The sequence below is a fragment of the Anarrhichthys ocellatus genome, unplaced genomic scaffold (genome assembly GCF_004355925.1).
Source record: "Anarrhichthys ocellatus isolate YVR2014 unplaced genomic scaffold, GSC_Weel_1.0 scaffold7, whole genome shotgun sequence".
Classification (NCBI taxonomy): Eukaryota; Metazoa; Chordata; class Actinopteri; order Perciformes; family Anarhichadidae; genus Anarrhichthys; species Anarrhichthys ocellatus.
In genome coordinates, this window is record NW_022280037.1 from 9,110,481 (window position 1) to 9,125,358 (window position 14,878).

At 42.0% G+C, this 14,878-nt stretch overlaps 1 protein-coding gene across 1 annotated transcript in view; it reads left to right on the forward strand.

Annotated features, from left to right (window-relative positions):
• Nucleotides 1-258: 258 nt before the first annotated feature.
• stag1a (STAG1 cohesin complex component a) overlaps nucleotides 259-14,878 on the forward strand; it is a 34,325-nt gene continuing 19,705 nt past the window's right edge. Inside the window, exon 1 of the mRNA XM_031847002.1 lies at nucleotides 259-387. The gene's annotated coding sequence lies outside the window, so the exon portion shown is untranslated. The remainder of the gene's footprint in view (nucleotides 388-14,878) is intronic.

The window sequence follows — 14,878 nt, forward strand, 5'->3', positions numbered from 1 at the left end:
TTTATTGTCAAATGTATAATTGAACTGAGAGAGATGGAGGGAGTCTCTCTTCTGTGCGCGTCCCCGTGAGTGTTGTGCTCGCGGGGTCTCGCGGTCCCTCCCTTCCCATGCTCGCCCCCAACTCCCCACCCCCCGAGGCGCGTGTCCGCCCCGGCCCCAGTGTGTCCGCCAGGGGGCAGCTGTGTGTCGGTCTGAGGCTGCGCCGCTCCCGCTGCATCACAGAGAGGAAAATACCACCAGATGGCGGTTTAGGATTGCTGCTCTTCTCTCAAGGCGCGGTACCGCTCGCACGGCCAATTTTCAATATTAAAATACGCACGCTATTAAAACGATAATCGATTTAATATTTCGGGAAGGTGATAATCGATTCGGCGATGTTCGTTAGAGGTGAGTGCCTTGTGTGTTTGCCCTGTTTTTGTGCGGTGGGGAAGGGAGACGGAGCACAGATTAAAGATGGTGGACAGAGACAGTGAAGGCTGGTTGGTTGGGGGATGGGCGTTAGCGGCTAACGGGAGAGGGTGAATGTGCTTTCTCTCTCTTCCTCAGTTACACTGTAGCCTAGCGGAGCCATTAGCTTTGCGAAGCTATCACCCAAAATTTCGGGCAAGACAACTTGCTTAGAGGAGGGGGAGGGGGGCAAGTGGTTGTCGCAAGCGCCCCCCAAATGTCCACCCGGCTCTTGAGTTTGGCTTGTCAACAAATAAAGAGCCATGCGGTGTGACGTGTTTTCTTGCTCTTTTGCAAGGCGAGGATATCGGAGCATCACATCCTCTGGTTTGCACAGCCGTGTTATGACCGCACGTTACAGCATCGCTCTGCTTACATTTGTCATCAACGCAAAAAAAAAAAAAAAAATTGCCACGTTGTTGACTTTTGTCATGAACCCTTTCAGCAGTTCATCAATTTGTTTTTTTGCACACTCAAAGATATGTACAATGAGAAGACATGTCCCTATTAGCTACTTTTTTGCCTTCAAGTTTTCAGAGTAGTGTTGACACACACGGCTATAATGAACGTGTTGCTTTTTTTTTTTTTTTTTTTTTAGCGACTGACAGCACGCAGATGCTTTTTATGGACTCCGTGCATGTTGAATAACGTTATTATGGCGCTTCTTTTCCCCCTTTCCCGCCCCCCTTCTGTGCGGGAAGCAGGCAACACTGAGCGGGGAAACATGAGTCACATCAGGGGGGATGGGCTCCAGCAGCAGCAGCTCTGCACCTCCCCTCTCACACTGACCTATGTACGGCTGCCCTGTGCACGCTGGTTGGGGATAGTTGATCGTGGGTCAGGGTGTTGCATAACTGCTTTGTTTACGGTCTGCCATGTGATTTCTTTTCATGCAGGCTGTCATGGATTGCTATATGCAGCCCAACTTATCTTCCATTATCACGCAGTGTGTTTCCGCCCCTAACTGCACAATATGCCATATTTTTCTCTTTTTGCAGAAGTTAAGCAATGCAATTAAAAAAACATTGTGAGAATTGCATTTAGCATGTGTTGATGAATATGTATGATCAGCTCTTTAGATGTAGTTTTATTCCTGTGGAGCTTTTGACAAATAGCCAAAAGTGTAATCTGTATTTCAAACATTTTAATTAACACATTTTTTGATTTAGCAACCATATTCTGAAAGCACAGGTAAAATGTTGCATCTTTGTAAACTGTGAGGGATAAGCAGTTAGCAGAGTTTAATAATATAGTGGTGTATGTCATTGTATATCTCATTTTATACATCACATAGAAATTATTTTGCACCATCAATTGAGATACTTTTAACTGATGAAATATGCAGAAATTAATCAATTTTTTGCTAAACCAGCAGACAAATTGAATACTTAATGAAACTTATCATATACACATTTGGTATTTCCATAAACCGTCATGCTCATTCATTAGCAATATTGGCCAAAATAGTTAATACACCCAGAGATGTTGGAGGCAAAGGGACAGATACTATGATACAAACAGTATGGCTCTTTGATGATTGGCACATTTATATTGTATATTTATATTGAGTCTTACAAGTGGCTCCAGCCCAGTTAATAAGTTGAAGTGATTTTGAGTTTATTTTTAAACTTCCTCTTACACTCCGTCCTGTGCAGCAGGGAAACTACTTTTTGTTACGAATAACACAACAGCTCCTGTTTTATTGCTAACTTTCAACCAGTCTTCCCACACATGACATTTATTTGGGGCGGCCTTTCTTGATCAGATGTTTAGATTAAAATGCAGTTCTGTTTGGGAAATATCAGAGTAGACCTCCCCAGATAAGTACAACACCGGTTAACTGAAGATACTCTGGAGAGCTGTTTCACTGTATCACCAGAATCCCTTGGTGTGATGCGCATCATGTCATTTGAGATCTGTCGTTCAGAGTCAACAGACTTCATGTTTTGTTATATTACAGACATCCACCATTGAAGAACACACACAGTGTGTTTGGCTCCCACATATAGCTACGTTGATAGGAACGTATGGAGTTGGTCTGATGCAGAACCAAAGTGCTCTGGCTCGTATTGACGAGATAACTATTTGGACGTTACGAATGGCTTCATCCTTGAAGAAGAAAACCACAGCGTTTTAAATATTCAGTCATACCGTCCGTCAGCCGTCCTTGCCTTGGGAGTCGGCCATATGGTGGCATTTCTTTTCAAAGGTGTCTGATGTGAGGAATATGTCGTGGCATGAACCTTTAGATAACATTGAGGGTTAACAGAAATGTTGAATAATCCCTCCTCCTTCCTCTGTCCCTTGAATCGCTTGGCTCTTTGCCCCGGCTCTTCCCTTAATACGCCTATAAAGGACTGAGAATCACATAATGGTTCCGATTAGTGGCACATATACTGTGGTCATTTTAAAGCTAATAATGGGCAGCAAAATACATCTAATGGGTACGTGTTTTGAGGATAACTGTATTCAGCAGTCTTCTGTTAATAGCAAATGGTTGTCCATATGTTGCAAAGAAAAAACACTGTACTAACCCTACTGAAAGCCAGATATTGTCTTAATGTCGTACTTATTTCACACATAAATGTATAAATAGTATTGTTTAAGACAATGAATCAATGAGTTGTGCCTTACAACAGTTACTAAGCTTTGTGTTCGACCCGTATGCTTTTAATGCTACAGCTCAGTGGGCGACTGTGGCTAAGTGGATAGCAGGGCCGTCTTTCAATCAGAGGGTCGGCAGTTCAATCCCCGGCTCCGGCTTTGCTAGTCGCATGTCAATGTGTCCTTGAGCAAGACACTTAACCCCAAAAATTGCTCCCGTAGTTGTGCCTGCTGTAGTTGTTGTGTATAGAAATGTGATAGAATCTGAATTGTAAGTCGCTTTGGATAAAAGCGTCTGCTAAATGACTGTAATGTAATGTAAGCGAGGAGATTATGTCGAGTGCTTGACATATTTGGCCAGAGCCGATTACACGGCGACCTCAATTCAAGATGTTGGCTTTAGAAAGAACCGTAGATCTTATTCCCATTGTCGTCCAGGTTTCCAGCACAGTCAGAGGAATGTCAAAGAAAAAAACATCTGTTTTCATTTCTGTCATATATTCAATCACAAGAGCAGCACTTTTTCATAAATATGTTCATGAGTAATTTGAGTATTTTGACAGACCAGCAATCTCAGCAGTCTCTGTAATTTATAGGTACGATGGTATAGAATAACATTACACAAACTTCTGGAAAGCTGCTCATGTCGATATGCAAACACACCTGCTTTCTAAAATAAGAGTTGTCACCCTCGGCAGAAACCTGATTTAAGGCTTTCCTTGTGATGTGGTTTCCTCTTGTATAATTAGTTGCATTGCTGGTGTCAGATCTTTTGTTTTGTGGAGGGCAAGTTGGGTGAGGTCGGGACTGAGATTGCTGTGAAGCTGAACTTGTTTACTGGAGTGTTGACCGTTGAGATGAGGTCCAGCAGTAGTTTTTTGTTTTGAGTCTGTGCGCCAATAAAGAAGCAGCATCGTAGGCCAAATAAACACACATGCACAACATTGTATTGGAAACATTATATGCAATGAAATCATTGAAAACTGCACATTTTAAAAGCAGGACAAATGAACATGTTGACACAACTCTTCTCTTCACAGTTTCATGGTGTTACTTGCAGATTAATTGACAACACGCCCGCAATATTATTTCATCGCAGCCTCATTACACAGGCATTAGACCGACGTCACCCAATGATTCTCACCTTTTTAAATCCATTACTCTTACACAGATAACTCAGGCACCATTAAGTTAGATATTGATCGTTTAGAAGCCAAAGTGTGAAGATCTGCTGCTCGTGGATAACTTTCATTAACTATGAGAAGTGCACATATGGGGATATGATTTGCTGCAGTATTGTCACTGTTTTGTAATATACAATGCCATTAATTGTTCACACACAATACACAACAGAAGTTGTCAGGGTAGCAGCATAAACAAACGGCGTGTGCACTGATGTAGATGTTGAACACGCGTATCAGAAGCGATCACAGAGATTTCCTGGCACAACACAAGAGCTCGTACTGTGAGTGCTAATGCATGCTGGGATGTGCTCTACACACGGGTGGGGCTCATCCTTCACCACACGGCTAAAACCACCAGCGGGGTTATAATGCAAAACAAAAATATGACTAAGCAGAGTCAGTTGGAAATCGCAAGGCTGGTCTGGGAAGTAGAAATTGTTGTCAGATAACATAGTGACAGAGGAGTTGCTGTAATGATGGGCGACATAACGTGGTGACAACCTTCAATAAATTTTGTTGAAGTAATGAGCCGTGATGAGACTAGAGGTGCGTCATGTGGTGTGTGTTTTGTTGTGGAGGTTTGTTATCTCTCTCCGTGGTGTTCCTACACGGCTCACTGGGTTCTGAGACAGCTGCTTTTACCTGTTTGCTGATGCAGCCAAGTCACCGACTGGCAGAGTTGTTTTAGTCAAGACTGTAAAAACAATACCGAGGCTTTACTTTCCGACATACAGACACTTCTTTTTCAGCCCACTGCCTACATTTAAAAACAACACACTGCAATTATGAGTCTTATGTCCAGCTCTACTACGTTTATAACGCTGCAAACTTGAAATACTAATCCAGTCTGTTTGTAGTTGTTGTGTTTTTTTAAACCCCCACTGTGGCTGACCGGACTCCTCTGGCCTTGAAAATGTGTGTTTAGCAAGTTTACCCTGATCTCGCTGAACAGACGTGGAAAGTAAGACTTTAAAGTCCAACTGAAATGAAATGTCTTTTTGTCTGCTTCAGCACACATATCTGCTCTGTAAACCCCCTTTTTCCCGTGTTCAAAGCAAAGACATTTATATTTTATAATGTTTTGGTGTCATGAAAGGCTACATAGCTAATTAGCTGCTCAGCTGCAGCACATTTAACAGCATATGCGTATCAGAAAATGTCCCGTCTGTTCTCTTGGATGCTGGGGGAATATTTGGGGAACTCAAATTCACTTAGCATTTTGCTAAAATAAAAAAGGACACTCGATGAAATAGCTTACAGCAATTTACCGCTGCCAGATGCTGCTCTGGGTCAACCTGTTATTGAAAAAATGCTGCAACCATCGCAAAATTCTTATTGCTGCTGGTATGAATAGTTTTGATGCCAAATATCTGTGGCTGAGTAATTCACACAGTTATGTATTGGTCACACCCCAAATGTGTAAAGGCCTTAAGGCTGCATCCTCACTGACACACATACAAATGAATGGAAGGACTGACGTTTTTGCCGCAATGCCAGATGCTTGCGTGAATGTAGCCTAATAACCTAAATATATAAAAAATAGCGTTTTTACATTGTTTTTTGTCTACGCAAAGTCTAGTAGTTTTTTTCTTTTGTTTTTTGCATATTCATAGATTCTTGATTTTTCCATTAGAGAGAAATTACAAGTTCTTTTAAGAAATTTAAAAACCAGTAATTTAACATTTTCTGGGGAAACCAAATTAGGCACAAACTAAAAAGCATTTTTATGTATCATAGAACATGTACGTATGTTAATACGTACATGGGATGTAAATCCAAAATATACAAGGTAATAACTGTAATACAGAGGTGATTTGTGATAATGTGTTAATTAGTCTATTCACCTTGTCGACTGCAACCATAAAACAAGTTCCTCTCACTGGCAGTAAGTGAAACATTGTTTTCATCTCTTAAAAACATCCAAAGCAGCGGCACTTTTCATGAAAACACTGCTTTAATTAGCCCACTTGCATCACAAATGTGATGCTATTTCTGGAAGTGTTTTACATGAAAACAGTTGGAATTAAACAGCCGGTATTCTACAAAAATAATTTACAAAATGGATAGCCAAATGATTGAAAACTGTGTATTTTGGCGTTCGTTGAAAATGGACAGGATGTTTTCTGATGGATGTCTTTGTTTGGCTGCGAGGACAGTGAGGAAGCGTTCACACTGACAGCAGCTCGTTATTCTTTTACCTCGGCGCTGTAAAGTGGAGCTTTGTAGAGTGGAACACCTTATTAAACTCTAGACAGACGGCTCAGAGAAAAGACTGCCACTGGGGCTTCACTCGCACAGAGAGTCTGAGGTGGCGTGAGCAGTGAGCCTTTGTGTGAAGTACACGCTCTGTACAAACCTTTATTTTAAGTGTTTAATAATGTCTTTGTTAACAACTATAACTCCTCCTGGGAGGCATCCATAAGTGGATGCTGGTGTATCAACAAATAATGAAAGCCAATTAAACACAGTTGTAAAGGAAATGTCACCATAGGAGAAGTTAGAGTTGCTGATGAATACATAAATAGATGCGTTAAACATGTCCTATCTGAATACAACTGCATTAAAGTGTGCTGTAAACCCCTTATGACATGTTTATGTAGCTTATAAAGTACAGTAGACATGTAAAGTTATTTGAGATTAATGCACACAAGAAATAGAAATGATAAAATGAGATAATAACATAACATAAGACAGTAGCAAATACAAGAAATGGCAGGGAATACAAACATGAGTAATAAAATAAAATAAATAATGGCTACAAAACATTTTAATCCAAAGCGAGGCTAAACGGGTAGCTTTTAATTTTCCACGTGAAGAGATCGACACTTTCAGCTGCTTTCGAGTCCTGTGGCTCGGAGACTAAACACTCAACAAATACTGTTCATTCCTTCAGCTTCCTGATTCCTGGATGGAAAGAATTTCTTTTGGCCAACAGTAAGGCCGTGAAGGGAAAGTCCTGGATTAGCATAGACATCGTTTGAGATGTGGACTGTATATCTGTCTCCTCGAGGAGTGCAGTCTTGTCTTTTTATGAATGTAAAAGAGAGGTTATGATGCATTATGGGTCTTTTTTGGAGGCATTAAAGAGTAGCCTCCAGTTGATATCCTGCTTGTAGACTCTCAAAGGGTTGACGTCTGGGGGATAAGAAAATTAAGGCTTTTCACTCGTTATTTTACGATTTGCGTACATTCATAGCAGCCACATCTAAATTTGGCAACCTGCAAAATCCTTTTCAGTGTCATTTACACATGCGAGGTTAACCGACCTTCAAGCGGCAGCAAACACCTCCTCCTCCACATCGGGCCGTGGCAGCGTGTGTCTCGGCGGTCCGTGTTATTTGTACTCTTGACTTAATATTGATTCGCCGGCACGTGCCAAGTTAATTCTACCGCCGCACAGAGTGGAAGTGAAGTGGTCGCAAAATTTAAAAAAAATACAAAACATTTCAGCAAAGTGAGCTACTAGACGGTGCTTCCTGATTTAGAAACTGCAAATGTGCCAAATATTTATTTGTTTTTAGAAACAAACCTTTTACCAACAAACTGATAGACTCATACAATAGTCTCTGTATAACAGTGGAGGTCTGGAAAAAGGCCTCATGAGTAGAAAGTGGATGCTGGGACTGTATCATAGAGTGTACGTGTTTCCATGGGTTTCACATTGAGGTCTCCTGTAAGTGGAGATGCAGCTAGATTTGTTCACTACGCCGCCTTGAGACATCATTTCTTTGTATCGCTCATACCCCATCTGCTCTTTGGGCCCGTGTGGAGGGGATTAAGGGGTTTCCCTGCCTGCACTGGCGGACTCCAACAGATTATTTACCCATAAACCTCTTTCCTTATTCCCCACTGACTGCATATTATCCTGGCAGCATTATCCAGTCCAGCAGACAAACCTTCCTCAGACTTTAGACCGTTGTAGTCAAGGTTAGACCATCCTTGTGTGAACACCATGGACATAGTGGCTGATGGACTAATGTGATTCCTCATCAACAGCATACACTACTATTGGGATTTTATTGATTTGATTTAGTGAGAGGTAAAGACATTCATGAACCGCAAATGATAAAAACTGGAAGATTGTTTTGCTTTTTGCCAGTTTATTATCAGGTTATTATCAATTTTCTTGTGAATGATGGAGCGTGTAGCCTCGACTATGATGCAAAATGCAAAACGGTACAACACCAAAGATATTCAGTTTACTATCACATCAAATAAACCATACGCGTTGTATATTTATGACTGAATCCAGCAGTTTGCTGCTGTGTTTTTGTGAGGTGTTGTTGCCATTTGTGTCTTGACACCTGGCTGGGATTTACATACATACATCCACCAGCTCCTTGAAGCAGTCAGAGCTCACTCTCTGTAGATTATTGCTTCAGAACAACACTGTGTGTTTTTTTGCTTTGACATCTGCCGGCTCCGATTAGCAGGCTTCTCTCGTGAACATCTTTGACATGCCGCTAGACCATTAGGAAGTAATAATGGGTGTTAGGAGTAACAGCCTCTGGGTCTGCGTTTATGAGTGTGTGTCCCTCCCCCCCCCCCCCCCCCCCCCCCCCCTTTCTCCCCCCACCCTTCTCCCCCTCTATTAGAAGTGAATATGAGGCAGACTGAAAATGTGGGCCAAGGTGAGAGAGGGAGCCAAACAAATGAGTCCCTTTTTCTTTCTCCTTCTCCTGCTGCTCCCCCCCTCTGTGCTGCTGTCACACTTTCTCCCCCGCTTTACCCCTCTCCTTACCCCTCTTCCCATTAACCCCCCCCTCCATATCACCATCACCACCGCCACCACCTTCTTGCGGCTCCATTTTGCAGCCGAGCAGGCAGCCATTGCACAGAGAGGAGAGAGGAACATTGTTAGTTCGCCGCTGTCTCTTTTTTATGCGTTGCCCTTTTTTCTCTCGCAGTCTAATTGTCTTTTATTCACACAGGTAGTGCTCAGGAGGTGAGGAGGGGGAATCTATTTTTCAACACAGATCTTATCAGTTTGTGCAGCTCACACAGCATCCCCCCCTCCCTCTCCTCTATGCTACGATCAGGCTTTGTGTGCTGCAGAGTTTGAGCATACAGTAGTTTGTGATAATAACAGATGGCTGTGTGTGTGTGTGTAGAGGAACATGACTATGTGTCACACTCTCTGTGTCGGATGGGTAATCTCCCGTGTGACATAATCATAATCTGGTTAAACCAGACGGCCGCAGTCGGCCTCAAGGCTGCTCCACATTATTGTGAGGCCGAGGTTCTTTGGTCTCCGTGTGGATGGAGGATGGCAGCATGATGAAGTGCAATTATTGTCTTGGTGGTGCAGCTCGTAGCCGCGGCCCAGAGGGACCGATTGTGGTTCAAGCTCACAAGTCAGGCTCTGGTTGGCCTTCATTGTGTAGAGAGGTTTGAGAGGTCGCTGGTTCTCTTTCTTTGTCGTAGTTTAGAGTCTTGTGAAATACCGTAAGACTTTAAGTCAGGAAGCTTTTTCCTCACACCTCAGTTCATCACAGATCAAAATAACTTCTTTGCTCACTAGAACTGCAAAGTGATTGTTTTAATTGTCTGCTGATTACTTTCTCAATTCATGGCTTGGTCTACAAGATGTTAAAGACAAGAAACACTTTAATCACAACTTCTAAAAGTCCAAGATGACATGTTTAAAGTGCTATAAGCTGCTGTCATAGTGGAGCCTTTAGCAGTTAGAGCCAGATATGTTCCTCAGGAGATGGAGACCAAAACAGAGTGAATGTTGCATTCCTCAGATAATATGAACGCTAATGTTGCTCCATATCTGTTGCATGTGTTAATAATCGACTCATATTAGCTTCATGGTGATAGTATATCAATACGGCATCTGCTGCAGCTTTAAATTGCTTTTGACAACAGTCCAAAGCCCAAATATATGCAGTTTACCATCATATGAGACAAAGAAAACAGCACATTGTCACAATTGAGAAGTTGGAATTTATGACATATTTGCGTAAAAACAGTTACCAAAATGGTTGCCAATTAATTGTCTGACGATCAACTAATCAATAAAAAAATTTCCCGACTGCAGGGTATAAAATTACCCGAATCTTTGGCACAATAACCTGAATAACATTTGGTACGGCTTACTTTATCAGACACTTTGAAACTAATTGATTCCCTTGCATGCTGCTAGCACAGTCCTGCTAATAACGGAGCTAACGGCTAATGTCCACAGAGGTTGCATTGACTTACATTATCTGTTTGAGCTCTATTCAGTAAGTATAGTTGCATTACTAACACTAGATCTAAGCAGATTGTGATCTGTAATTAGTGCTAATAATGGCAATAATCATTTTTAATCAAAACATGTAAAAAATAAATAAAATAATGTATATTCTAATCATTTGATTTGCCTGTTAGCACTACAGATGGCTTAACAATGTCAAAAGAAAACTTGAAAACTGGCTTCTAAGTGGCGCACTTCCTGTGGTTTTGTTTTTGAACTGTGCAGAAGTGAAGGGCACATAATTATGGTTCATCTGGGGCTGTAAAGATTTTGACACTATTGCCACTTTAATGTGAGTTGGCAGGTATGAATTAGATTGAAATGCATCGTCGGATCAAATTGTAGCTTTTCTGTACTCGACAGGACTTTATTTACCGAAGAACCCTGGAGATAACGTACGCGAGGCGTCATGCAGTTTAGGTTGAGAAGTGCTTATCAATTTCAGCCATTGCTCAAGAACACCTGAACTTCCTGTTTGTTGGTGTTGGTGTTGGTGTTGGTGCGGTGTACAGACCGTGCAGGTTACCGCCTGCTGTCGTCGCGTCGGGCTGTTTGAGAAACCAGGATCCTCTGTATCTGGTTATTCACAACAACACGTCAACACGCCCTCCTATCTGAGGCAGCAGGGATCGCGGCTCAAACATTTTCAGTAGAAAACATTTCTGGTGCTCAACATGACGAGCAGAGAGCTCCGGGATGAAATATGTAAATTTGGCATGTTTTTCAAACCTTTTTGTCTGTGAAACCTGGCCTTCTCAAAAACAAAAAAACAAATGACAACTCTGTGCAGCTCACTCAGAGTTGAACTGCTGACTGGATGTTGGCCTCTCGCCATCGTGTTTGAAGATAAAAGTCCAGAGATTGAACAGTTTTCCTCGAGTGGTTTGTGATTACAGCCGTGCTACTATTTCATTTAGTTATAGAGGTACATTGTCCGTTACTATTCACTGCGAGTCCTTCTCCCAGAATTATATTTGCATAGCAGCTCACAGATTCTCACTCTTACAGGCATAATGCATACGGCCTTGGCCGGATCGATTTAATCCATAATATCCAAGAGTGGAGCTGTAGAAGAATCTGTTTTAAGGTTGTCAGTTTGTGACAAACCCGATTTATTTAAACTCTGTCACTGCACAGACACATCTTTGTTTACTCATAGGCAGCTTGTTTTTTTTAATCAATGATCAGTCAACAATCAGCTATTCCACGTTTACTTATGAGATGATTCAACGGCCCATGACTAGAGACATCAGTCATTTCTTTCTACCAAACGACCAAATGGTGTCTGTAAAGTATCACAAAGTATCAAACTGAATTATTGATAAGATGATTTTAGATTTATTCTTCATTCTTAGATTGTTTGTCTTTGCTGATGAATAAATGTTTGATGTGATAAAGTTCAAGTAGTAGATAAAGCGAATAAAAGTTGACTGGAAGATGAAATTAGTTGTTTGTTAGCTTTGCTGAATTTTGAGTAAGAGATGAGTACATTTCTTAATTTTATCCTTGTACTTAATCAAAAAAAAATTCTGTATCAGAATTGTGAAGGTTTTTCCTCTTCTGGCTAATTCAGCTCTGCCAGACCTCATCACTCAATCCAAGAATCTTTGATGCTGTTTTATGCACTCTGCTTATGAACTGCTTTTCTCTTCTAACTCAACACACAAACACGACACTGTCAGACGGCTTAAAAGCATAGAAAGAGGCATTTGCTGAGTTCTTTGGTGCTTTCAGGACTCGGTCACTTTGACCTGCAGTCTCGGGATGATCCCACAGGCCAGCAGGTCCACCAAGATCCAAGTTAATTGGATCCAGTTAAATCCATCCAGGTTAAACGAGTCCGCCGCCCTCGACACTGCTGCAGTACTCTTCTGGGATAAACCACAGACGCCTCCCTCTGTCTCTCTCGTCGCTACAGCGTCGTTAACACGTTCATAAAGCGCGGCGGTGAAAGTACATCGAGGAGACTGCGGTCTGCCGGAGAGGACGGGAGATAACGCAGCGTGGTTTACAGTCACTGATAACAGCCGAGGCTCATGTGGGTCAAATTCTACACAAGTCGAAAGCGCCAAAACAAATCTTTTTTGAGAAAGTAATGACTTCATTTTAGGTCTGTACTGGGGATGTTGCTACAGAAACCAACCTTGTAAGGACAAGTGCTTCACAGAACGTTCGATCAGTTTTTTAAATAATTTGGCCGAGTTATTGCACGGACCATTTTTGAATGTAGCCACACAGAACGAGAGAGAGGTGTGAGAAAGTTAATCCACTTCAGCCTGAGCTCGATGTAACATCAGCTCAGCAGCTCTAGTGTGAAGAGACCGGAGAGACAAAGTGAAGCAGCTTCAGCTTGTGTCTGTCAATTAGAGCTCTGCAGAGAGAGCAGCACACACGCTGGGCCTATGGCAATAGTGTCAAGAATAATATCTTCCCAGTGTCTTCCAGTTAAAATCTGCTTCAGTCTTGTTTCCTTCAGGGGAACTCATTTCACTTTAAATCTGAATATTTGTTCGGAGTCATCCCCCTACATAGCTTCTTTATGTCACGTTAGCCTTTTTTTTTACCCGTCTGTCTGAGGAGCTGAGGTGAATACGAGGAGATAGTAATGAGGGAACTCACTCCCTGTGGTGTGCAGTCACGTTTTTGTGTGTCACTGCGCTCTTTACTCAAGAGGCTCTGAAGAGTCCAATTATTTTTATACATGTTGAGCATTATGATGCATGGCATTGTGGGAGAAGGCATAAAGGGAAATGCTTCTTAGTTGTATGGAAATGGTTTTTTTTATACATTGCCCAAGCATCTGGTAAACTCCTACATTAACACATCTGGAGCTTAAGATAGCGCTCGGGTTGAGTAAATGTCCTTTTTCACTCTGCGACCAAGCAAATGTTTAATTGTCCTCACATGGGCCATCAAGTTCATTCCTGGAGAAATCCTGACGTTTGAGATGACTCACATTTCACCCAGCTGCTTTGAATCTTGGGATATATTTCATTTAACTTCGGCAAAGTGATCGTGACTTTCTTCCAGAGCCGTATTTAAACATACGACTTGTCCTGTATGTCTCTGCAAAACTTGATTTGTTAGTCAATGTGCTTTTTCGATGTGCTTTCGTAATGAGCTTGGTGGGAATCCTCTTGACGCTCGGTCCTCTCGTGGAGCTTGAACCTCTTCATGCTTCACACCAGCACCACACTTTGATGTTACCTACCTGAGGCGACACGAACGCTGTATAAACAAAAACAGGCTTATTATGTGTATGGTGGCTTAATTACAACAAAGACATTGACTTGTAAACAGTCGGTGACTGTGTCTCAGAACACACTGCGAGCCGTCTTCTGTGTGTGGCTTTCACAGGGAGTCAAGTGAATATTACTCAGTGGATTTTACGCAGCACATAAATCTCTGATGGGCGTCTTGAGTTGTTTCCAATCTTACAAGTCATTTCCATATAAATGACCACTGTATTATAGAACGCTTTCTTTTCTTCTCCAAAATAATTCCTTCGGTTCATCTTTCCCATTATTTGTTGTGTGTTTTTCTCTACTTTGTTCGGTCCTAATCCCGTATACTGTATATACATGTACATGTTCCTCTCATAGGTAGTGTTAATACTCAGCTCTACTCACAGTATCACCACCGTCTCTTATCCTGAAGTATTGACTGCCGAGACAGAAATAGCACTTGAGACTCGATTGGCTGTATTGATGGCAGCACATGCAGAAGGACATGTAGAGTATCTGAGTCCCTCCTGGTGTCGTTAGTGGTAAATCCAGTCTTGTGTTTATCCTTCTCAAAACGCTGCACATTTGTAGTCCACGGTGTTTGAAACGGGCTTACTCACACTCCGTCTCTAGAGATGATGGCCAATTATAGCAGAGGCAGCTCAGGTTCTAGCTGTCAGAAGAAGGTGTGTCTGTGTGTCAGCTGGGCTTTCATGACCCGATCTTTTCCAGTGTAATGCAAGTGAAAGCAAACATCCCCTTTTTATAGTTTCCACCTGTTAAAATCACCTCTGTGGTGCTCTAAAAGCTTTGAATAATTAAAGGGAAATATTGCATAATACCAAGCAAGACTCGGTGACTACGAGTAGTCCGGGTTTTGCTCTTATTCCAAAAAAGACAATATTCCTAATAAGATTTTTACATGGCTTATGAAAATGCATGTTCCACTAATGTTCCCGTTTACAATCAGCCAATATCCAAACGGAATATGATGTTTACATGAGCTATATACAATTCTGAATATTCTTATATTTGGAATAAAAGTGTTGTATGTCCGGTCTGCATGTCCACCCGTCCTGTGTGCACATTTATTATCATATTTGAAATAATGAAGTGTTTATATGAAAAGTGTCGCGCCCCCCCCCCCCCCCCCCCCCCCCCCCCCCCCCCCCCCCCCC